The sequence below is a fragment of the Capra hircus genome (assembly GCF_001704415.2).
Source record: "Capra hircus breed San Clemente chromosome X unlocalized genomic scaffold, ASM170441v1, whole genome shotgun sequence".
Taxonomy (NCBI): Eukaryota; Metazoa; Chordata; class Mammalia; order Artiodactyla; family Bovidae; genus Capra; species Capra hircus.
In genome coordinates, this window is record NW_017189517.1 from 14,253,891 (window position 1) to 14,278,560 (window position 24,670).

The window sequence follows — 24,670 nt, forward strand, 5'->3', positions numbered from 1 at the left end:
ACCACAAATCTGATTTCTTTTTCTATGAGTCTTTTTAAAAAATATAATTTACCTTTGACACTGTTAGGTTCTGGTGTGCAACATAGTGATTCAGTATTTCTATACATTTCAAACTGATCATCTTGGTAAATCTAGTTAACATGTGTTGCCATACAAAGATATTGCATATTTATTGACTATATTTCTCATACTGTACATTTCATACTCACGACTCATCTTTTTTGTAACCGAAAGTTTGTATCTCTTAATCTCCCTTAACTATTTCTTTCCTCTTCCCATCTCCTCCCCTCTGGCAAACATCTGTTCTCTGTATCTTCAATTCTGTTTCTGCTTTGTTTATTTGTTTTTAGATTCCACATATAAGTGAAATCATAATACTTGTCTTTCTGTGTCTGACTTATTTCACTTAGGATACTACTCTGTAGGTCCATCCATGTTGTGTCAAATGGCAAGATATCATCATTTTTTATGACTGATACCCTATTATAGACATACACATGAACACACATACACACATCTTCTTTATTCATTTATTTATTGATAGGCACTTAGGTTGCTTCCATATCTTGGCTATTATGCTGCAGTGAATATAGGGGTGTATATGTCTTTTCTAACTAGAGTTTTGTTTTCTTCAGGTAAATATAAAGGAGCAGAATTTCTGGGTCATATGGTAGTTCTCTTTTTAATTTTTTGAGGAGCTTGATACTCTTCACCTTAGTGGCTGCATCAGTTTACATCCTCACCTACAGTTTCCCTTTTATCCACACCCTTGCCAACTTGTTATTTGTTGTCTTTTTGATAAATGACATTTTGACAGGTATGAGTTAATATCTCATTTTGTTTTGGTTTGTATTTCCCTGATAATTAGTGATGTTCAGCATCTTTTCATGTTCCTGTTGGCCGTCTGTATGTCTTCTATGAAAAAATGTCTATTCAGGTCCTCTGCTTTTTAAAATTGGGTTGTTTTTCATGTTGAGTTGTATGAGTTATTTGTATATATTTAATATTAATCCCTTATTAGATGTAATGTTTGCAAATATCTTCTCCCATTTAGTAAGCACCCTTTCTATTTTGTTGATAATTTCCTTTGCTGTGCAAAGGCTTTTTAGTATTTTTTATTTCTGCTCTTGCTTGTTTTGCCTGAGGAAACATGTTCAGAGAAGTTGATGTCAAAGAGCATATTGCTTGTGTTTTCATCTAGAAGTTTATGGTTTCATATTTTACATTTAAGTCTCTAATCCATTTTTACTTTATTTTTGTATGTGGCATGAGAAAGTAGTCCAGTTTCTTTTGCGAGTTGCTGCCCAGTTTTACCAGAATCATTTATTGAAGATGGTTTTCCCCATTGTGTATTCATGTCTCTTTTGTTGGAGGTTAATTGACAACATAATTGTGTTGATTTCCAGGCTCTTTTAGTTCCATTGCTCTGTGTGTCTGTTTTGTGCCAGTCTCATTCTGTTTTGAGCCAGTCTCATTCTGTTTTGATTACTGTAGCTTTGTGGTATAGTTTGAAATCAGGAAACGTGATAAATCTGGGCTTGTTCTCCTCTTTCAAGAGTGTTTTGGCTATTAGGGTTCTCTAGGGTTTAACTCTTCAATCTCTCTAGTGAATATTTCAATTCAACTATGGTACTTTTTAGCTTCAAAATTTGTTTTTTTTCCATTTTAAAATTTCCTTTTCTTTATTGATGGTGAGAAACATTTTAAAATATTATATAAATAATAAATATTTATAAAAATTTATTTATAAAATAATAAATCTTTGTTTATTTTGGCAAGATATTGTTTTCCTGAGTTTCTTTAGGTATTTTTTTCCATTGCTTCCTTAAGCTCTTTCAGCATATTTAAGATAGTTCATGTAAAGTTTTCCTCTTGTAAGTACAATGTTTGGGCTTCCTTAATAATGGTTTCTTTTAATTTCTTTTTTCCCTTGTAAATGGGCCATATATTCTTATGTCTTTTTACATGCCTCATAATTTCCAGTTGAAAACTGGACATTTTGAACATTAAAAATGTGATAACACTGAACATCAGATTTCCCCCTTCCTCATGGGGTTTGTTTGTTTGTCATGGGTTGTAGTATTTTGTTTATTTAGTGACTTCTCTGGTGTATTTTGTAAAGATGGTGTATTTGTCATAAGTGGTCACTGAAGTCTGTTCCATTAGCTATTGATTGGACAGATAGCTCCTTAAATTCTTGGATCAAGAAAAACCTCTCTCAGTCTTTGTAGCTGGTCTTTCCATATGTGTTGAGTCTGGCTTCCTACACTCAGGCATTTTATAACTCTGCCTTTGCCCTCCCTTCCTTCTTGTGCAGAGCTTGAATGACAGCTAGAGGAGAGGGCTTAGGGATTGCTTAATTTTTTTAATCATGCTTCTCATGTTGGGCATATGCATAGCCTTTTAGGTTTCCAGGAATATGTGGAAACTTTCATCCCCCAAAGCATCCTCCTTAGCCTTTCCTTTGGCTTTTCATTGTGTCTTTGGTTTACCTCAACTGATATCCATTGTTTCAGGTGGAAGATGCTAGTTCATTTGCCTTTAAAATGTTTTTGACAAATGCTCCCTTCTGTGCATTCATTCATATACCCCGAGAGAGTTTCAGTTTTAGCAAAATGAAGGCAGTCTTTTTGTGTTAGTCCTTTGGGGAATTGCCATCCAGATCAAAGCCAACTGTCATAATTTTTGAGAACAAGGTCCAATCTGCTCTGTCTGATACCAGGAACCAATTCTGGGTATGTGAATTGGTGTTTCACGAACCCACACTAAACCTAAAAGGTGTGGATGCAGAAGGAATAAGCTAAAATGCCACAAAGCTCTGTTAACTGGGTTTTAGTCACCTTTTTCTTATTAAAATATTTGCTTTGACTGTTTTGTGGAGTTCTGATAAATTTGATTCTGATAGTTTTCATAAGGTTTTTTTTTTTTTTTCTCTTTGGTGTTTTTGTGGAGGGATTGGCCCTAGGGATCCTTTACTCCATAATTTTCACTGATGCTATGCCCACTATGAGTTATTATAATCAATATCTTATTAATTAGAATGAGCAAAAATAGGTCACAAGCAGTCTCAGAGTGGCTGAATTCTCTCTAGACATGGACCACATTTCACAAAGCCACAGAGTAATAGTCAAGATATAGGAAGTATCAAAAATCAAGTCACCTAACTGCTAGTGGAAGGTTCTTTCCACCAGACCAAATTATCCTCATGGCTAGCTAAAAAGGTTCTCAGTACAGGTCAATTTTGAAGAAGTCATCTATATTTTAATTTCAGAAATTTTTAAGTAAATTTCTTTCATGATGGTTTAGTTTCCAGAGGGCTGTCCCTGAGGAGTCAAAACTCATATGGTCACTTATCCTCATTCTAAAAACAAGTGTTACCAGGCTGTGAGGCCACCTTTCATACTTGTTGTGATCTCAGTCTATTTGGTTTCATCTTAGAAAATTTTCTTTACCTACCACCATTTCCTCTGACTAATGAGAATGCCCAGGCATTCTTTTTGGTCTTGAGCACTGTTTTCTGTCCTCTTCTGATGGGTTATTCTAACTAGAGTTCTCTCTTCTAGAATCTCTGTTGGCTCATTTTCTTTTTTGTTGGTAGAAATTGTATTTAGTTTAGTTCCCCTTCGCCCAAGTGATTATGTAGTGTACAGAATCAGTCGCCAGAGATAATCAATTAAAATGTTCTAAGTCTAGGACTTTTGACTTGTCTAAGATCTGGGTAGAAAAGTGAATGGATAGCAGTGATTTTAGATATTAATATTTTACCATTGCCCTCATAAGTGTGCTCATAATTCTCCTCCTATGTGTCCTGACTTTTGGTTCAGAAAAATTTGATACCTATGGATCACCTTGGTGAGTGAGTGACATGGGACTTTCTATGTCAGTTTCTTTTTCTCAGGAACCTTTGAGAGCTAATATTCAGTGTGCTTTTCCTTTTTGTTGATTTCTTTGATTTATTGGGAAACTTAGCTAAGAACATTTGACTTTGCCTTGATGGAAAGAAGATAAATTATGTCTTGTGTATGTGTGTGTGAGAGAGATTTCATTTTCTTAGTGCCTTAAATGAGGAACAGATTTGAGTCTTTTTCTTGAAAAAACAAAAGCCAAAAAAAGGAAGCGAAGGCGACTCAGGTAGCCATTAATAGGAACTTGGAGTATGTTTGAGTGTTGACATTTTGCTAATATTTTCCAGGAAGGCTGCGGAAAACCTTACAGCAGAATTTTCTATTTTGTTGTTAATGTGTCTGGTGACACTTCTTTCTTGTAATTCATTTGAATGCATTGTAACTCTGGATGGAGCTTCCTGGTCTTTTGTTACTCCTGCGATCTATGAAAGACAAATGGGTATCAGCAAGAGTGCTGTTTTCTGTGCTTTCAGAAAATAGGGCTGAAGAGTTTACAGAGTAGTCTTCCACACTGTGACACTTTGCCTGAGGCTAGTTTTGAGGCAAATTTAATAATTATATTAATAAAAATAATAGTTATTAGTTATCAAGACATATCAGATGACAATTACATTTTACACATTATTTCTAAATATTGCAACATTGATATTTGCATCTCTACTTTGTATATGAGGAAACTGAGAAGCAGAGAGGGGAGATAACATGGTTCAAGGTACACAGCATATGGTTCAAGTCAAGCTCTCCCTGAATGCAAAGCATTCTCTCTCTTTCCACTGTGCCTCATGCTTTTCAAGCACTATTGTTTGCTATTGGTAATATGTTGTTTAGTTTCTAAGTCATATCCAACTCTTTTGCCCCTCATGGACTGTAGCCTGCCAGGCTCCTCTGTCCAGGGGATTTCTCAGGTAAGAATAGTGCAGTGGGTTGCAATTTGCTCTTCTAGGGGGTCTTCCCAACCCAGGGATCAATTGGTACTATATATGTGCTTTTTTTCCTGGTCCTTGTCTTTAAGGAGCTACCATTTGCTCTATGAATATATGCTATATACCAGGCATTAACATTTTCTTGCAAAGTAAATATTAGCACCCTCATTTTTCAGGTCAGATGATTTTCCATTATACCATGCCACCTCTCCTTGCTTTTATTTGCCCGTGAACTAGGTATCTTTGAACCATGCTATGGCCCTTTTTGTCCTATACTTATTATCTTTCCAGGCCTATGTTCCAGGTGATTCCATCATCTTGTTCCTGTATGCTTGATGGGTGCTAATGATTTCCTATGTTGCCTTTCTGAATTGTTAGCATTCTCTTAGGGACCCACTGGAGAAGGCAATGGCAACCCACTCTGTACTTTTGCCTAGAAAATCCCATGGATGGAGGATCCTGGTATGCTGCAGTCCATGGGGTCGCTAGGAGTTGGACACGACTGAGCGACTTCACTTTTACTTTTCACTTTCATGCATTGGAGAAGAAAATGGCAACCCACTCCAGTGTTCCTGCCTGTAGAATCCCAGGGATGGGGGAGCCTGGTGGGCTGTCGTCTCTGGGGTCACACAGAGTCGGACATGACTGAATCGACTTAGCAGCAGGGACCCACAGGCTTACTGCTTCTTATGAAGACAAAGTTACCCAAGCTTGGTGTTCCTCAGCTGTGATGGAAGTTCACATTTGCCTGGGCCTATATCAAATCACCTCCATGGGACTCATTGACAAGGGGAACTGTCTTAATCTGCTCAGCCTGCTGTATCTAAATGCTATAGACTGTGTGGCTTATACGACAGACATATATTTCCTCACAATTCTGGAATCTGAGAAGTCCAAGATCAAGGTACAGGCATGGTCAAATTCTGCTGAGAATCCTCTTCCTAACTGGCACACAGCTGCCTTCTCACTGTATCCTTGCATGGCAGAGGGAAGAAAATGAAGCCAGCATTCTAGTGTCTCTTCATTTAAGGACACTAATCCTGTTATCAGAGAAGGCAATGGCACCTCATTCCAGTACTCTTGCCTGGAAAATCCCATGGGCAGAGGAACCTGGTAGGCTGTAGTCCATGGGGTCGTGAAGAGTCGGACACGACTGAGTGACTTCACTTTCACTTTTCACTTTTATGCATTGGAGAAGGAAATGGCAACCCACTCCAGTGTTCTTGCCTGGAGAATCCCAGGGATGGGGCCTGGTGGGCTCCCGTCTATGGGGTCGCACAGAGTCGGACACGACTGAAGCAACTTAGCAGCAGCAATCCTATTATAGGGGCCTACCCTTATTACCTCATCTAAACCTAGTTACCTCCCAAAGGCTCCACCTTCTAATATTGTTGTATAGGAGGTTAGTGGTTCTGCATAGGAATTTTGTGAGGACATAAGCATTCAGTTATGGCTTAACAGAGAACCAACACAAATATGTCACATGATCATGCTACTTGCTGTGCTATGAGCAATAAGTACTCTATCTCTGACCCAAGAGTCTTTCATCTTCTTTCAGTATCCATGAAAAAGTATGTTTTATCTTTTTGGTTTATATAAGTAGGGGGAAACCTAGACTCTTTAGTTTTTGACAAGTACTCTACCCTAGGTTTTTCATTTTGGCTTAGAGGATCAGGCTTTATCCCGAGCCCTGAGTGAGTGCTGGCTACTGCTCTCTGCAGTCCTTTCAGGTGGTTCTTTCCCCTCCCTTGGTTAGTTTCTTCACATGTATTGACTTCCAGGGTTCTGTCTGCTACTCCCTCCTGTCTGATTATCTGTGCTATGAACTCCTTGTTCTTCTTGTACTCACAGCTTCTTTCTCTCTAGCTCAGAAGACCCATAAAGACTTCTCCTCCATTCTCTCTCCCTGCACCCTGCATGTGTCCTGGAAACTCTTTTGGGGCAGCAAACTGGCACAATCGTTTGTTTCAGGGATAACTACTGTTCATTGCTTGGTGTACTATATCTTGAAATCTCTCATTTATTATTGTCTCTGTTTTTTGGGTCGTTTCAAGTGAGAAGATAATCCAAGCCCTGTTACTCCACCTTGGCTGCAATTGGAAACGGAATCTTTGTCTTTTGAATGCGGCCTTGATATTTAAAAACAGCCCAAAGAGAGTGGTGAGTAACTTATCTGTAAAGTTGGCCATCAAACTCACTAACTCCTCACAACCCCCTTTTCAAAAAATATGTGGTACTAAAAGTAACCAACCTTTTCTCCTCCTGTGGTTTTAACATTTCTGTGGTTTAGAATTATTTTTATGAAGAGGAATTTTCGTGGATTTCCTCCACTCTTCCCTCTACTAATTTACTAGGCAGTATAACCTATGGCTGAGTTGGCAACTGGACGGAGAAGGCAATGGCAACCCACTCCAGTACTCTTGCCGGGAAGGTCCCATGGATGGAGGAGCCTGGTAGGCTGCGGTCCACGGGATCGCTAGGAGTAGGACACGACTTCACTTTCACTTTTCACTTTCATGCATTGGAGAAGTAAATGGCAACCCACTCCAGTATTCTTGCCTGGAGAATCCCAGGGACGGGAGAGCTGGGAGGGCTGTCGTCTATGGGGTTGCATAAAGTCGGACATGACTGAAGCGACTTAGCAGCAGTAGCAGCAGCATAACCTATGGAAGGTTAAAAGTTCTGAGGAAGAAAATTAAGGTTATATTTTTAACCATCATCCACTCTTGCCCCACACTGCTGTTAATTTAGGAGACATATGACTTTTCCCTTTTTGGCGTATTATCTTCTCACTCTTGGTGCCGTGACTCAGGCTGAGGCTCTCATTTTCTGCATACCCCACTCCTAACTGTTCTTTCTTTTTTCTGTCCTTTACATTAGGGCCAGACTAACTTTCTGGGGGAAAAAGCCCCAAAATAGATCTGACTGTGTCATTTTACCTCTCAAGATGCTTCCCCCTTAAATACAGAATAATATCTGGTCTCCCTTTTTGTCTACAATCTCATCTCAGCTTGTGTTTCTCCATTCATTTTATATAACACAATTTCTACCATCCACAGCATTGCAATCCACAAATGGCAGTACTGTCAGATGATCTTAAACTGAATGAGACAACTCTGCCTTTCTTTTACAGGTCCAGCTCTGTCCCATCTTGCACACTTGCTTCTGCTAGCTGCTTTTTCAGGAATTTTCCATTTTAGCTGCCTTCAAAGACATTTTCAAATAATAAGTACTCCAGAAGGCCTCTCAAGAGGCCTCCAATTGGGATAAATTCCCTTGTCCCTTATTTTCCCATAGCCCATTGGTTTCACTTATGTTTTCTGGGGCTTCCCTGGTGGCTCAGACGGTAAAGCGTCTGCCTGCAATGAGGGAGACCCGGGTTCGATTCCTAGGTAGGGAAGATCTCCTGGAGAAGGAAACGGCAGTCCACTCCAGCACTCTTGCCCGGAAAAACCCATGGACGGAGGAGCCTGATAGGCTACAGTCCATGGGGTCGAAAGAGTGAGACAGGACTGAGTGACTTCACTTTCACTTTTCAGTTTCACGTATCAGACTCTGCTTTGGTTTATTTGAGTAAATACCTCTCTCCTTCAGTGGACTGTCAGTCTGTGGAGTGGAGGTACTTACTGCCTTATTTTTCTTCACATTCATTGATAGCACCCATCTTAGGACCTTTTTTGGGGGGGAGTCCCCTCATTTAATAAATATTTTAAAAATTGACATATAGTTGATTTACACTGGTGTGTTAGTTTCAAGGAAAGCATGGTGATTCCGGTTTACATACCAACTCAGGTGATATGGTGGGGGCAGATGATTATGAAATGATGGTCTCCCTTAAATTTTATGGAATGAGTTTCCTATAGGAAGGGAGGTTTGGTTACAAGAAGAAAGGGGAAAGGAATATTATGCTGGGCAGATGATATTACAATCCACTACAGAAGTGGACTTTTGTAAAGTTAATCCTGTTGTGATGGTGCTCATGGCCCTGGTTGAAATATTCATAGAGTCACAGTGCCCTAAGACAAAAGGATGATCTAGCCAAGGGTGAACACTCTTTGTAATGCTAGTCTTGCCTGAAATTGAGTTACAGATTCTTACATAAGCTAAAAAATAATTTCCCTTTCCAATGGACATGTCAGCTGAACCCAACTTTATGAATTGGCTAATTGCTTTCCCTACTGTGTATATTAACTGCTGAGCTCTTGGAAAGAATTGAATTCTTTTTGGCGAGAGACTGAAGAAACTCTTGATCCCCATGAGCCAGTCATCCAGTTGTTTAACATCAATTGAAGAGACATCCTTTTTTAGATTGTTGGTTTGAAGGCTGATGGAGTATTGCTCTTGATACAGTGCTCGAGGTAGTAAAAATTGTAGAACTATTAGAATTCTGATATTGTCACAGATGGTACTATGTAAGAGTCCAGCTCAGGGCCCTTCTCTGAGACAGTGCAGTATATTCACAGATCAAGTCCTGGCCCTGAAAATCTGGTTGTCATTTGGGAAAAACACATTGAGAGTCAGCTTCCTCTGTAAATGGTTAACACTCTTCTTTCTCCATGGAATCACGTAATAGAAAAATAAATGCAGAGTAAATAGAATTTAATGCTTGTGCAAGTCACTGGCAAAATCATCTTTGGGTCATGCAGGCAGACATGTTATTTTCAGAGGAAAGTTTGGAAGGGAAACATTTTATTTCAGTCTTCCTTCTCTTAATTTACCCTCTTTCAAATTCTAGTTTTAAAATGCTAATTCTTTCCAGAGAGATGTACTGAGAGGGGAATGGACTCTGCACCTGTCCTATTGCAGCATTATCAAATGAGTGATTTATTCATGCAGATTTTGAATACTAGAAAACTCCAAGAATACATATATTAAAAACTATTATCTAAAGTACCTACTCACTATTTTTGTTGTGCAAATCACAAATAGAAGAGCAAAGTAGATAAAGTTTGCTTTGGCAGATAAATTACCTCAAATCTGTTGGGTCTCTGTATTGTCTCTTTCTATCATAGACACACACACACACGTGCACACACACGTGCACACCACCCCCCTCCACCACTGTCCTACCTTATCACTCTTCCTGCTGTATTGTATTAGTTTTCCATTGCTGCTGTAACAAATTAGCACAGACTTAGTGGCTCAGATAATATACATTTATCATCTTACAATTCTGGAGGTTGAAGTCCAGAAGTCCAAAATGGATCTCACTGGGCTAAAAACCAAGATGTCGGCAGGTCTGAATTCCTTGCTGGAGGCTCTCTGGCAGAATGTCTTTCCTTTCCTTTTCCAGCTTCTAGAGGCTACATTGCTTGACTTGTGGCTCCATCCTCCATCTTCAAACCAGCAACGACCAGTCAACTCTTTCTCATGGGGGATGGCTCTGACCTAGCCTTCTGTCTCCCTTTCCCAGTGTTAAGGATCCTTTGATTAGATTGGACCCATCTAGGTAATCGAGGATAATCTCTATTTTAAAGTCAGCTGATTATTAACATCAATTCCATCTTCAGCCTTAGTTCCCCTTTTCCATTATTGCCTAGCATGTTCTCAGATTCTGGGGATTGAGAAGTGGACATCTTTGCCAGGGTGAGGGGGTGTGTTGTTCTTCTACCACATATGTCAAGTGCTCCAGACTTAATTCTATTCATCGGGTGCCCAGAATCCTTCACACTCATGTAAGGCTATTGTTTCCAAAAGATCTTGGAGTATAATGGACAGATAGGAACACCAGAATAGGAGACAGAAGGCCAGGGTTAGAAAACAGCCTCTTCACTTATGAGCTGTGTAACTTTGGGCAAATCACTTAACTTCCTGGAGCCTCCACTTCCTCATCCATGGCCTTTTCCTCCTTTCTTTATCAAAGTATACCTGTTCTGCATCCTTTTTAATAGGGCTCAACTGAGACCTCAAGATAGTATGGAAAATACTAATTCAAGCTAAGGCATTAATAAATGATAATGGTTTCATGCATCACTACACCCTTCTAACTCCCATACCCTCTTGATTACTATTAATATTTTATAAGATGAATTCACCTGGAAGGAAGTCATTTTATTAAGTGTGCAACAAATGTGAATGGACTGGGCTGGTGTCTACCTTTTAAAGGTGGCTTTGTCCCTGAACATTTAAGGAGAAAGTATCTACCGGATGACCAGAGGGTATGGTTTACCCTGGATATTCCAATTTATACCTTTTGCCTTGTTTTACTCTCGTGTCCTTATTTAGATGATAAATTATATGGTCACTGTATTTATTGGGTTGGCCAAAATTTTGTTTGGGTTTTTCTGTAACATCATCTGAAAAAACCCACATGAACTTTTTAGTCAATACAATATTTGGCACTTGTAAATGTATTGAGTGTGTTTATAAAAGTCTCCTTTTACCTTACATTTTCATGAAGGCAGGAGCATTTTTATTTTGTAGTTTCTCCTGTAAGTACCCTAGAATCTGTATACCATGGGTTCTGGGTAGCTGTTTCTAACTAACTATATTCTTTATTTTGCAATTAAGCCATCATTATTTCTCCACGTTTATAAACTATCTGTTATGAAGTGAGTTGATTGCCTCCTGCCCCATTCATATGTCAAAGTCCTAACCCTCAATTTGACTGTATTTGGAGAGAGGGCCTTTAAGGAGACAGTTAACATTAAGTGAAGTCATGAGGATGGGGCTCTAATCCAATAGAAATTGTATTATTACATGAAGAGGGAGAGAGACAAGGAATGCCCATGCACAGAGAAAAGGCCATATTGAGGACACAAACGACGCCACCACACAAACAAGCCAAAGAAAGAGGTGCCTCAGGAGAAATCAAATCTGCCAACATGTTCTGTTAGACTCCCCTCAGTCAGAACCATGAGAAATGAATTTCTGCTGTTTAAGCTACATAGTCTGTGGTTATTTGTTATGTCAGCCCTAGCAGACTAATATACTTATAAGAAGCAGTTAGAGATATTGTTAAAAATGCAGTTTCCTGACCACTATCTCAGACTGAATCAGAATTTCTGTGGTGGGGCTCAAGAAAGCTCAGGTGATTCTTGTACACATTAAATTTGAGAATTGCTGAAATATGGACCTCAGGGCACTAAAAAGGGGGAGGGGCTTTTTCATATATCTTTGTCATGTCAAGTTTTTGTTCTCTCTTCAGGGACTTTCTACCTAGGTGTTAGCAGAAAATAGACGTTGACTATCTCAGTTATCTTTGGCATATCTGGAATTGTCAGTGAAAATTCCAGAAAGCCTTGAGGCTATGGGGACTATACATTCAAGATAAATCAAGGAAGAGAGGAATATATTATTTTAGGGAGAAGGTATCAAGACTAATCTAGAATTAGTTCTTAAAAAAGGTCATTGAAGGTGGATTTGACATTTGGCCACTGCTCCCCTTCTTCCTTCTCTGGGGCTAGTGCCCGATACTTGGAAATAATACTTTGCCCATTTCCTTAGGGGCACTTAAGAAACTTTAGCTTTCAGTTCTATGCCTTTTGACTACCTGCCTCTAATATAGATGCACTTAGTCCTCAGAGCTTGAATCCCATCTCATTGGAAGCTAGATTAGGGACAGGACACCTAAGAGGCATGGATTCGATAAACGTCCTATGATGCATGAGATGTTCATGCCTCAAAAGTTAGGTACAACCTCAGAGTCAGTCCTAGTTGTAATTAGCATGAATCCTTGCCGATTTCATGGACTATGGAAGTCCAAAACCTTTCCCTGCATCCCTAAAAATTCAAGTTTCCTCCAAATAATCCACATATGTAAAGTATTACCAGTGTAGAATTTACTGAAATTTTATAGAGGCTATGGAGAATAATTTACATTACAGCAATGCAAATGACTTTAACATGTACCGCAGACAGTATTAGCTACCACAATCCTGTGGAGTTTGACTATCTTGTTCTCTGAACCCAAGTCTCTTTCTAGCTGGCCAATTTCTTTCACGTTCTCTTATATTCTAAGATATCAACAAAATTCCTTCCCCATTCTATTCATAGCAACAGCGTGCCCATCCTAAGACTTGGTGCTGCCTACTTATCCAGGTTGTTTTTTTGGAGGGGGAAGAGGTTGGGGGAGTGGTGGGGAGGGTCACTTTCTATCTTTCTGCCTTAAACACCTACTAAGGCACTCTTCTAATCCAAGACAGTGTTATTCTTGAGAGAAATTCTGGTAACCAACTTTGTCACCATCTCTTTTTGCAAAGATACAATTATTGCTGTTATTTACTTAACTTGTCTTATATGTCCAGCACAAAGTAGGTATTTTATATGTTTTCTTATGTGGTCCTCATGGTAAACATGTAAGGTGGAGGATCATTATTCATCACATATTCTTAGAAAAAGAAGGATTGGCGAGGTCAAATAACTTCACCTAGTAAAAGGAAAATCCAGTATGTAAATTCATGTCTGAGTCTGAACAGTTTTATGTGCCCTTGGAAATGTCATGTTCCCTCTATGCATTTCAGTTCCTTATCTGTAAAAAAGAAGCTCAGATCAAATTGCTTCTAAAGGCTTTTAAAGCATAGAGAAACATGTTCTGTGACCTATCCTTACTCCACTTGAAAAGTAAAACTGGAAGCTATAGTGTGCTTTGCTTAATTAAGACAGGACCTCATTAACATATAGATCCTGTTTTTCTTTTTTATTGTCCTGCCCCTGAAGTTGAAAAGTTATGTGGATTTTGTTTATTTGTATACTGGAGAGTGACTGGATTTTAGATACATGAGGTTCCAAACATTTTAAAAGTAGGATTGATTTGCTTCAAATTCCATTTTCCAATTTTTAAAAATATTTTCAACTTTGTCCTGAAACAGAAAGGCTCGATGGTCCTTACAGTGTTAATGAATTGTATGGCAACTTTGCCCTTGGTTGTGAGAAGCTGTATATGGGATGTTCAGACAGAAGCCTCCTATCCTGAGCCATAGCTATCAATTCCAAACTGTGAAGGCTGTTTCTCACACTGAGCATCATAAGTTGAAATGCTGCCATCTCTTCCAGTGTCTGTGTTGGTAGGGGAGGCAGGACCAAAGACAGAAGCACCCATTATCGTGATAAATACTCAGAGCAGGCTGTACTACAACAGTGGCTGATATAGAGGAGATTGTATGGTTTTAGGAAGCCTGTATTAGTGGGAAAAATGTCACTGTATAAGATGCTATTGAATCATGAAGTTAGTGGCTAGGTATTGGCTAAGTCATTATCCCCATGAAGAAGAGGAAGTAGGAGGGTGGCATATAGGATCCTATTTGAATTTGGTTGAAAATAGAGAAAACAAAGGAATTTCTCAGGAGAGATACTAGAGACTGTGCTTTTTGTATAAAAGTTGGTTACTTGGGTTATGCTGTCCCTGTCTGGCTAATCCTATTCTTCCAATAAATAGAAATAGTTATAATAGATACCACTTACATTTATAGTGCTTTGTATGCATTATTTCACCATCACAACAACTCTGGATAGATATTATTGTCCAGATTATACAGATGAGGAAGCTGAGGCTCAATGAGGTTAAATGACTTTCCCAAGGTCATAGAGCTACTGAGTATCTGAACCAGAATATGAACTCAGGTAGCTGTCTTCTCCTCCTTCCTTCTCTCTTCCCCATTACCTTCATTGTTTACACTTTCCTACCTCAGCCTGAATATCAAGTGATTACCTTGTGGAATAATTTGTGAAATAGTTTCCAAGAGAGTTAATATTGGTGGGCTAAATAAATAATAGTAGACTGATTAACTGATCAAGCAATTACATATTCATCGAATGCTTACTGTACACTTGTCCTGGGGATACAGTGTTACAAAAACACCAGAATAACCCTTGCTCTCTTAAAACACAGAATGTAATTGCTGGAGCTGTCCGCAATGATATCCAAGCTGTTTATAGCAATTTAAGTTTAAATTATTTAAAGTCAAAGAGTTAACTCAGTCTCTCAGTTACATTAACATTTCAAGGACTCAATAGCCACATGCTAATGACCACTGTACTGGGCAGCACAGATACGGAACATTTATTTCCATTCTCATTGGAAGTTCTGTTGGACAACACTTAGATAATTAATATGGTGGCTCAGACGCTAAAGAATCTTCCTGCAATGTAGGAGAGCAGGGTTCGATCCCTGGGTCAGGAAGATCCCCTGGAGAAGGGAATGGCAACATACTCCAGTATTTTTGCCTGGAGAATTCCATGGACAGAGGAGCCTGGCAGTCTACTACAGTCCATGGGGTAGCAGAGTCAGACACGACTGAGTGACTATCACTTTTTTCACTTTAGATAATTAATAACAATTGGGTTGAGTGAGAAAGAAGAGTGACAGGGTGTTAAAGAATTCATATTTAGTGGGTTATCCAGTCTGGGAGGCTTTCCTGGGGAAAGTGACATTTGAGCTGAGCTTTCAGTCCGAAATAACTAAGCCAATATTGCCAAGTGAGGAAGCTTCTGCAGATACTCCCTGTGTGTGTGCTCAGTCATGTCTGGCTCTTTGTGACCCCATGGACTGTAGCCCACCGGGCTCCTATGTCCATGGGATTCTCCAGGCAAGAATACTGGAGTGGGTTGCCATGCTCTCCTCCAGGGGACCTTCCTGACACAGGGATCGAACCTGTATCTCATTATGTCTCCTGCATTGCAGGCAGATTCTTTACTGCTGAGCCACCTAGGAAGCCCTAAATACTTCCTGCTATGAAGTAAATTAACTCTGAAAATGACAGCAGTGGATTTGATCAACTTGTCCAGGGTGTAAAGGCACCTACCTTCTCCCTTCAATGGACCCAAACTTAGCCAAACGAGAGAACAGAATAGAGGAAGTACAAAACTGTCTCACACCTGTGCTCATTCAGATCAGGATGGTGGTAGAGCCTGGGGCCATGAATTATTGCAAGTCAGGTCCTGCATTCATTTTTGGTGCTTTGTTTTTTTTTTTAAAAAAGCTCTGTAACTCTTTTTGAGATACTTGGAGATCCAAACCTGGCTGTCAGTATTAAGTTTGATATAATAATAATATGGTTCAGAGTATATCCTGAGCGGGGGAGAAGGTGTTTGTGCTTAAATACATCTGTGCTGTGTTGAGAGCTACATGTTTTATGAGCCTCTCTAGCTTGAACACCCACACATCTGCAGGCAGGAAGTTCAGTTCAGGTTCACAATCTAGCTAAGATGCAACTGTGTGGTGTTTGCTCTATGTTTAATTAGAATGGAATGCAATCGGGGTTTGTCTCCATCATCATCTATATCTCAGCATTTAGGTCTGTCATCTATCTCTCTCACCTATCATTATGATCTGTTATATATCTATTCTCCAGAAGTCCTAGGCAGAATCCTCAATGCTATACAAATCCTAAATCCCTCCTTTTGGTGTATTCCACTCAGGCCCAGATTCTTTCTCTGACCAGGGCACCAAGGCTGTTCTCTCCAATGTCAACATCATGAACTAGGTATATTTTGTGTTTACTATGCAGAGACAGAAAACAGTCTCCAAAAGGTGAATTTGACTTGACCAGTAACGTGATATCACCACAATTAGTTATGTCAATAAAAACCACCAATAAAGGGACTTCCTGGCTGGTCTAGTGGTTGAGATTCTGTACTTCCACTGCAGGGGGCGCAGGTTCTATCCCTGGAGGGGAAACTAAGATCCTGTATGATGGCTGTGTGGCGCAGCCAAAAAACAAAACAAAACAAACCAACCGCTAATAAAAGCTGTGTATTTGGTATCATAGAAATGGGCAAAAAATCAGGTTGATTCTATGAACTTCTCAACTCTCAGCCAAACATATTAGTATCATGTGGGAGTCACAGTACCAAAAATTGGAATGGCTGGGTTCTCCAAAAGCTTCCCAGTTTTTGAAACAGAAACAGCTGTGTCAGCCTCTGTGCGTCTGCCTGCTGTTTGTCTCACTTCCATATTAAAGTGCTTTTTTTTAATGCATCCCATTGCTACTATTTTTTTTTTTGGAAGGGGTGCTGTTTCTGTAGATGATAGTCTCTTTAAATACTGCTTCTTCCTCTTTGATTTAGCTTCTTTCTTGCAGCTGTCCCTCAGGGATCTTGACACACTGGATATGGCTGGAATCCAGGTCCTGTCTCTCTCAGTTTTCGTTGCATGTTCTGAGCTTTGTCAGAGCCATTCTGTATCTGATTTATCTTCTGCCAGGATGGTGGCTCCATATTCAATCTGTTTGCCAAGTGCTTCTGAGGCAGCCTTTTCAAAGCAGATAATTTAATTTCTCCATTTTCAGGAAGCAAAGAACAAGCTACCTTATTAACTGGAAATGTGCTTATTTGATGCTGTGTGGGGGCTGACATTATCCCCCTGAATCTTAGGAAGCTCATTGTGTTCCTGAGGTTTAATTCTCCTCCTTAAAAATCTCTGTGATTTTCCCACCCCCCACCCCCACACATATCCTCAGATGCAGACATACTTCCAACTTTTCCAATTCTGTCAGTTCTTTGAGAATCAGTATAAGTCTTCTCCTCTCCTTGTATTCTTCCCCAGTAAGGGAACCTGTGTTGTTTTTTCTCATCTCCTTCAGTGACTGTTGTCTGCAACATACCATTTAGCATGTGCTTATTATATTGTCTTGTATTATCCACTGAACTTCAGGTTACATGCAGTGGTGGTGAACCATTGTAGAATTTTGTGTGAAATAGTTACATGATCTGATTAGTGATTTAAAAAGATGACTGATGGCATGGAGGCTGATTAGGAGGTTGAGATATTGGAGGACTGAGGGAGCGAATACCATGGCAATAGAAATTGAGAGAAAGCACAGATTTTAGAGGTGTTTGGGAGCAAAATCGATAGGACTTACTGATTGATCAGATGAGAAGGGCCAGAGGCAGGGAGGAGAAGTCTAGAATTGACTCTCAGGTTTCTGGTTTGGACCACTGGGTGGGTGTTAGTGCCACTCACTGAGGCAAGGAACAGAAGTCAGCCCACTCCCTCATGGGTCTCCTCTCCTTCCTCCTGCAATCCCATATGGGTCCACAGTAAGTGCTCAGAAATGCATGATATTAATTTTATTCTGTTAAGAGAGAAGAGAAAGTCTTGCCTTTTCTTTGTGTCCTGCCTTAGCTTATGTAAGATACTTCCTGCAGTGAAGGATGTTAGTTTCATGGCATCTTTGTTGTTGCTACTCTAGGAATCTTTTCTCTGCTGCTGTGATCTATTTTTGCATTCTGTGGTCTATGATGCAAGTTCTGGACTCACTGCTTCTGGACTCACTATGCTTACCAGTCCAGTAGTGCCACATACTTCTCCTTGTCCCCAAAATGATCTCATCACAGCAGTCACTTACATTTGAACAGTGATTTAGAATTTAGCAGGCATGTTCAGATGTGCTTTACTTCCTTTGCTCCCTATTACTGCATGTGAGGTAGGCAGTTAAGTAGGTTTAACTATCCCTGTTTCATACATAAAGGAGTTTAGGCCGTTAGAGATGCAACCTGTGGCATAACTGGGACTCTGCCTCCACATCCATTGTATTTACTTTAATTAGTCAAGTCAATTCTTGCCTTGCTCTCTGGTACCCATGTGTTTCCAGACTCCTCATGGCCGGTCCGACTTCTACCTTCATCCACTGTGACCTCCTGCTTTTGGTTTACCTGCCTTGCTCATACCTATACTTTGCCCTGTATATATACATCTCTTGCTTTGGCTTTCCCATTCCAGGCACCTTCCCCTGTTCCTGTTATCCTTGTACTACAGTCTTGGCATTGATACAAGATTTGCAGATGAATTTGTGGCACTGGAACTTTTTCTTCCCAAGAACATAGAGGAACACCCACTTTCAGTCTGTTGGACCTGAGGAAATATTGGCCTTTGAACTCTGTTACTTTCAAAATGTTACATTTGTGGATATGAGCAGTGAAAGAAGGCATAATAAGCGAGGCAAGATTTCCAACCCACATCCTGCCTCCTCCAACGCAGATCTCCTTTAAGGGTTTCAATGGGCTGCATTGCCTGAGCCTCTCTCTCCCTGTGAGTACATGGACCTCCATACGTAAATGATTGGTATTGAGCATTTGGGACAATTTTTCATTAATATGATAGCAACAAACAGCTTTCTGGATTGTATAGATTGTCGGTAGGTACCTTCTTCTCAACACTGAAATGGTTTCATGGGTGGCCCTCTGTTTGTGAGTCTCTGTGGACCCAGTGGGAGCCGGGGTTGCTTAAGCTTTCTAAGCACTTCAGTGTTTTATAGTTGAGCAGCAAGTATTTGAGAATCACCTACCGACAGGGATGTTATAAACCAACTCCTTGCTCTTGAGCCTACCATCTAATTGGGAAGGGAAATCTTAAATTTTTTCCCACCATGACTGAGCAGCATACAACACAGTTATAAACTTATGCTAGGGAGATTGGGACAGAGAATGAGATACGGGTCAGGCTGCTTAAAGAAGCTTCCTGAAAGGGAGGACCTTTGAACTGATGCTGAGAGCACGGGTTAAGCTTTTGATTGCAGTGTGTTTGTGAATCAGTGTTAGTGCTACTATTTTGGGATAGTGGAATGGCATGATAGAAACCCCATATTTAATTCTTTTTCAAGGAATATTTCTTTTCATCTCAGATGACAAGTTCAGGAGGGGGCCTGTCAAAGGAGGTTTTGTTTCCCACCCAGCCCCTTTTTTTTTGATTATGCCAAATCTTACATTCTGTGTTCCACCATTCTATGGTTTGGTTCTTTTGCAATATGATTTTAGGATCTGGTGTGAACTTAGTCCAGGACATTCCTCTTCCAAATCAGTTTTCCACTTTAGGTGAAAACTGAGTTTGTACTTTTGAGATAATTGTTCTAAGACAGTGCTGCTAAAATACAGGCTAGAATAGAAAAGTTAACTTTGTGTAGCTCTGAGATGCAATTTTCTCTGTTCTTCCTTGGCAAAGATGATGCTGTGACTGGGGAGCCTTCTCAGAGTGACAGATCTGTGTGGGCTGAAGCCCCAGTTTGATCATGAGGGGGCGGGAGATGGAAATTTCTTTCTCTTCTTTATGATGGGTTCTGATGCTGGCAACTGTATGCTCTGGGAGCTACTGTTGGGGGCATGATGCATGCCTTGTTTCTCAGTGGAACATTGTGGAACAAATAGCGTCTGAAACATATTTTTGCAAGTGAGGCAGAGTGCAGGATGATGATGAGCAGAGGAAATAATAATTTGTTACATAGAACAGATTTGTTGGAGCTGTGGCCTGCACAAATGTTGCATCCAAAATTGCGAAGATTTTCCTAGATGATAGGGTGGACTGGGATAAATTCTATGTCTCAATTTGGGGGAGGGGATTGTTAAAGAAAAATGGGTGGAAATAGTTGGCCCTTGACCAACTGTGAAGTTGGAAAAATATGTCTAATGTCCTACCTTTCTATTTACTTCATTGCTTCGCTCTTGTTATTCTCCACTGGTGAAACTAGAATCCCCCTCTGTTAAGGTTATAGTGAAACATCAGTGGTAACTTTCTTAGAGAGGGGACTATATCTGGGATACAGGGGTGATGGCAAGACTGCCTGGTGTAAAAGACTCTATCTCCAGAAGAGGCAGCTTAGTGTAAGCATGATGCCCTGGGAATGGGGCAAATTCTTGTTCGTTATGGGCCATGGCTTGAAATTGATTGAACGACTCAGTAGGAATTTGGGTCTCTCCTGGGGGTCCACCTGTGCTGAATAGACAACACATTGTGGAGGGATAAAAAAAAAATGAAGGTGCATAGTGAAAGTGATGGAGAAGGCAATGGCACCCCACTCCAGTACTCTTGCCTGGAAAATCCCATGGACGGAGGAGACTGGTAGGCTGCAGTCCATGGGGTCTCTAAGAGTCAGGTACGACTGAGCGACTTCACTTTTGCTTTTCACGTTCATGCATTGTAGAAGGAAATGGCAACCCACTCCAGTATTCTTGCCTGGAGAATTCCAGAGACAGAGGAGCCTAGTGGGCTGCCATCTATGGGGTCGCGCAGAGTCGGACATGACTGAAGCGACTGAGCAGTGAAAGCGAAGTCGCTCAGTCTTGTCTGACTCTCTGTGACCCGTGGACTGTAGCCCACCAGGCTCCTCCGTCCATGGGATTCTCCAGGCAAGAATACTGGAGTGGGTTGCCATTTCCTTCTCCAGGGGATCTTCCCGACCCAGGGATGAAATCCAGGTCTCCCACATTGCAGGCAGATGCTTTCACCTCTGCACCACCAGGGAAGCTCTTAAATACAAGAATACAGTCTTTCAGAAAACCTCCTATAGAGACACACAACTTCAGATCCAAGTACTAACATCAAAGATTTCAAGGGAGGAAAGGAAGCCAGGTTGAAAGAAGGAGGAGGAGGTGGGAGACGGGGTACAAAAGGGGTGGCCTTACAGACGTCACCTGACACCTACAGATGCCCAGGCATTATGGGACTTTTCCCTGGGCCTCCAGAGAAGGGAGGACTGGAACTCGGCCCTACCAGAAATCAGACCAGACCAGAACCAGAATTCGAGTTCTCTGCCAAGAGGAGGTGATCAGTCTCCAATCCTCAGCTCAGGCTGCATATATATTAATATGCATATATATGAAGGTGCATATATATTAATAAAAATATTCCCAAGAATTTGTTTAGGATGGATTCAAAAGGGAGAAATTATCTACAGGGTAAAATTAATAACATTTATTGAACTCTTGTCATATGGCAAGCATATTATATAAAATTTGTATCTAATTCTCATGATAAGCTTATGAGGTAGGCAGTTTTATTATTCACATTTTATATACAGATAAAATGAAGTCAAGTTGCCCAGGGTCAGAGAACTGAAAGTGACTGAACTAGGATTGATTGATGCATTGATTTTTAAAAATTAGGATAAAATGTATAACATAAAATTTATCATTTAACCTCCTTGAATCAGGATTAGTTTTTCATTCTATTTTAAAAGTTATCCCTCATGGCGGCGGTGGCGGTGGCTGGTTGGGTGCAGCGCTATAGCAACTGAGTTGCTGCTAGCCTGGTGGCCCAGCGTTGAGCTCCAGCCTGGCCTCTGCATGCCCCCGGGGCTCCAACCCCCTAATGTTGCCCCGGCACTGAGCCCGCCCTGGCCAGGATGATGGTGGAGTATTTTCTGGGCCAGAGCATGCTCTGGAGTTCCTGGGACCAAGTGTTTGCTGCCTTCTGGCAGCTGTCCCAAATCCCTATAGCAAACATGTCTTGATGAAAGACATAGTGCACCAAGAGGTGACCTCTGACCAGAAGCTCCTGTCCAAGGACTCCTGACCAAGACGAACAGGATGCCCTGCTGGGCTGAGCGACTGTTTCCTGCCAGTGTTTCTCACTCAGTGTACATCCTGGAAGATTCTATTGTGGACCCACGAAACCAGACCATGGCCACCTTCACCTGAAACATCAACCACACCCAGCTGATGGTGGTGGAGGAATGATGTGTTTACTGTGTGAACTCTGATAACAGCGGCTGGACTGAAATCTGCCAGGAAACCTGGGTCTCCTCTAGCTTAGTTGGTATCTCCAGAGATGTCCAGGAATTTGGTCTTGCACTGTTCAAAAGCAACGTGACTATGACTGTGAAAGGTTTTTGAAAACATCTTGGCCAAGCTGCAAGGTGAGGCCCCTCCCAAAACCCTTGTTGAAACAGCCAAGGAAACCAAGGAGAAGGCCAAGGAGATGTCAGTGGCAGCTATGGAGAAGGCCAAGGACCTTGCCAGCAGGGCAGCCACCAAGAAGCAGCAGCGGCAGTTTGTGTAGCCAGCCCAGGCCCCGAGGCAGCAGCCTAGCAGACTACCAGCTCCAGTCCTGTGCCCTCTCCTCCTGTACTTTATTATTAAAAGCCAGCTTCCAGTCTTGTCGACTGTCTGGGTGGTGGGCTGGGGGTAGGTGCCCTGTTTGGCATCTCCAGCACAGCCAGTCAGTTACCCATGTCTGAGCTGGGCCTCCTTACTCCTGGATCAGGTGGCTGAGGATAGAGGCCCAGTGACTTGCCCAGGGTGACTGCATCCAGGTGAAATGGTCATAAATGCTAGACTGTAAGCTCCGTGACGGCAGGGACTGTTGTTTTATCCTCTGATGTGTCCCAAGTATATGAAACAAAATCTTATGTGTAACAGGCACTCAATAAATACTTACTGAAATTAAAAATAAATTATACAGTGAAGTTGTCTTATTTGGTGTGCATAGAAGGCAATGGCACCCCAATCCAGTACTCTTGCCTGGAAAATCCCATGGACGGAGGAGCCTGGAAGGCTGCAGTCCATGGGGTCGCTGAGGGTCAGACACGACTGAGCGACTTCACTTTCACTTTTCACTTTCATGCATTGGAGAAGGAAATGGCAACCCACTCCAGTGTTCTTCCCTGGAGAATCCCAGGGATGGGGGAGCCTGATAGGCTGCTGTCTATGGGGTCGCACAGAGTTGGACACGACTGAAGCGACTTAGCAGCAGCCGCAGCGCACACATAGAATCACAAACTACCACCACAATGAAGATACAGAATAGTTCCCTCTCCCTGAAAGCTCCCTTGTGCTGTTCCATTTGAGTTAAACCCTCTACTCACTTCTAACCTCTGTTTGCTGTGTAAACAACTGATCAGTTTTTTATCACTATAGTTCTTTTCCAGAATGCCATATTCATGGAATCATATACTTGTTGTTCAGTCATTCAGTCATCTCAGACCCTCTGTGTCCCCACAGACTGCAGCACACCAGGCTTCCCCATCCTTTACTATCTCCTGGAGCTTGCTCAAACTCATGTCCTTTGAGTCGGTGACAACATCCAACCATCTCATCCTCTGTCGTCCCCTTTTCCTCCCGCCTTCAATCTTTCCCAGCAACAGGGGCTTTTCTAATGATTGGGCTATTTGCATCAGTTGGCCAAGTATTGGAGCTTCAGCATCAGCCCTTCCAGTGAATATTCAGGGTTGATTTCCTTTAGGATTGACTGGTTTGATTTCCTTGCTGTCCAAGGGATTCTCAAGAGTCTTCTCCAGAACCACAGTTCAAAACCATCAATTCTTTGGCATTCAGCCTTCTTTATGGTCCAACTCTCACATCCATACATGACCTTGGAAAAACCTATGGAAAAACCATAGCCTTGACTATTCAAACCTTTGTCAGCAAAGTAATGTCTCTGCTCCTTTATATGCTGTCTAGGTTTGTCATAGCTTTTCTTTCAAGGAGCAAGCATCTTTTAATTTCATTGTTGCAGTCACTATCTGCAGTAGTTTTGGAGCCAAGAAAATAAAGTTTCTCACTGTTTCCATTATTTCCCCATGTATTTGCCATGAAGTGATGGGACCAGATGCCGTAGTCTTAGTTTTCTGAATGTTGAGTTTTAAGCCAACTTTTTCCTTCTCCTCTTTCACTTTCATCAAGAGGCTCTTTAGTCTTCTTTGCTTTCTGCCTTACAAGGGTGGTGTCATCTGCATATCTGAGGTTATTGATATTTCTCCCAGCAATCTTGATTCCAGCTTGTGCTTTATGCCGCCCAGCATTTGGCAAGATGTACTCTGCATAGAAATTAAATAGGCAGGGTGACAATATACATCCTTGATGTACTCCTTTCTCCACTTTGGAACCAGTCTGTTTTTCCATGTATGGTTCTAACTGTTGCTTCTTGAACTGCATACAGGTCTCTCAGGAAGGGGGGTAAGGTGGTCTGGTATTCTCATCTCTTTAAGAATTTTCCACAGTTTGGAATATACATACAGTATGTAATCTTTTTAAGACTGGCTTCTTTCACTCAGCAGTTCTCTGGAGATTTATCCATGTTGTGATATGTTCATTCCTTATTATTGCCAAGTAGTAGTCCATTATATGGATTTACCACAGTTTGTTTATCCATTGACTTGTTAATGGTCATTTGGATTGCTTCCAGTTTTGGGC

At 41.1% G+C, this 24,670-nt stretch overlaps 1 pseudogene; it reads left to right on the forward strand.

Moving 5' to 3' along the window:
• Nucleotides 1-21,885: 21,885 nt before the first annotated feature.
• Nucleotides 21,886-22,538, forward strand: LOC102168986 (annotated as a pseudogene).
• Nucleotides 22,539-24,670: the final 2,132 nt, after the last annotated feature.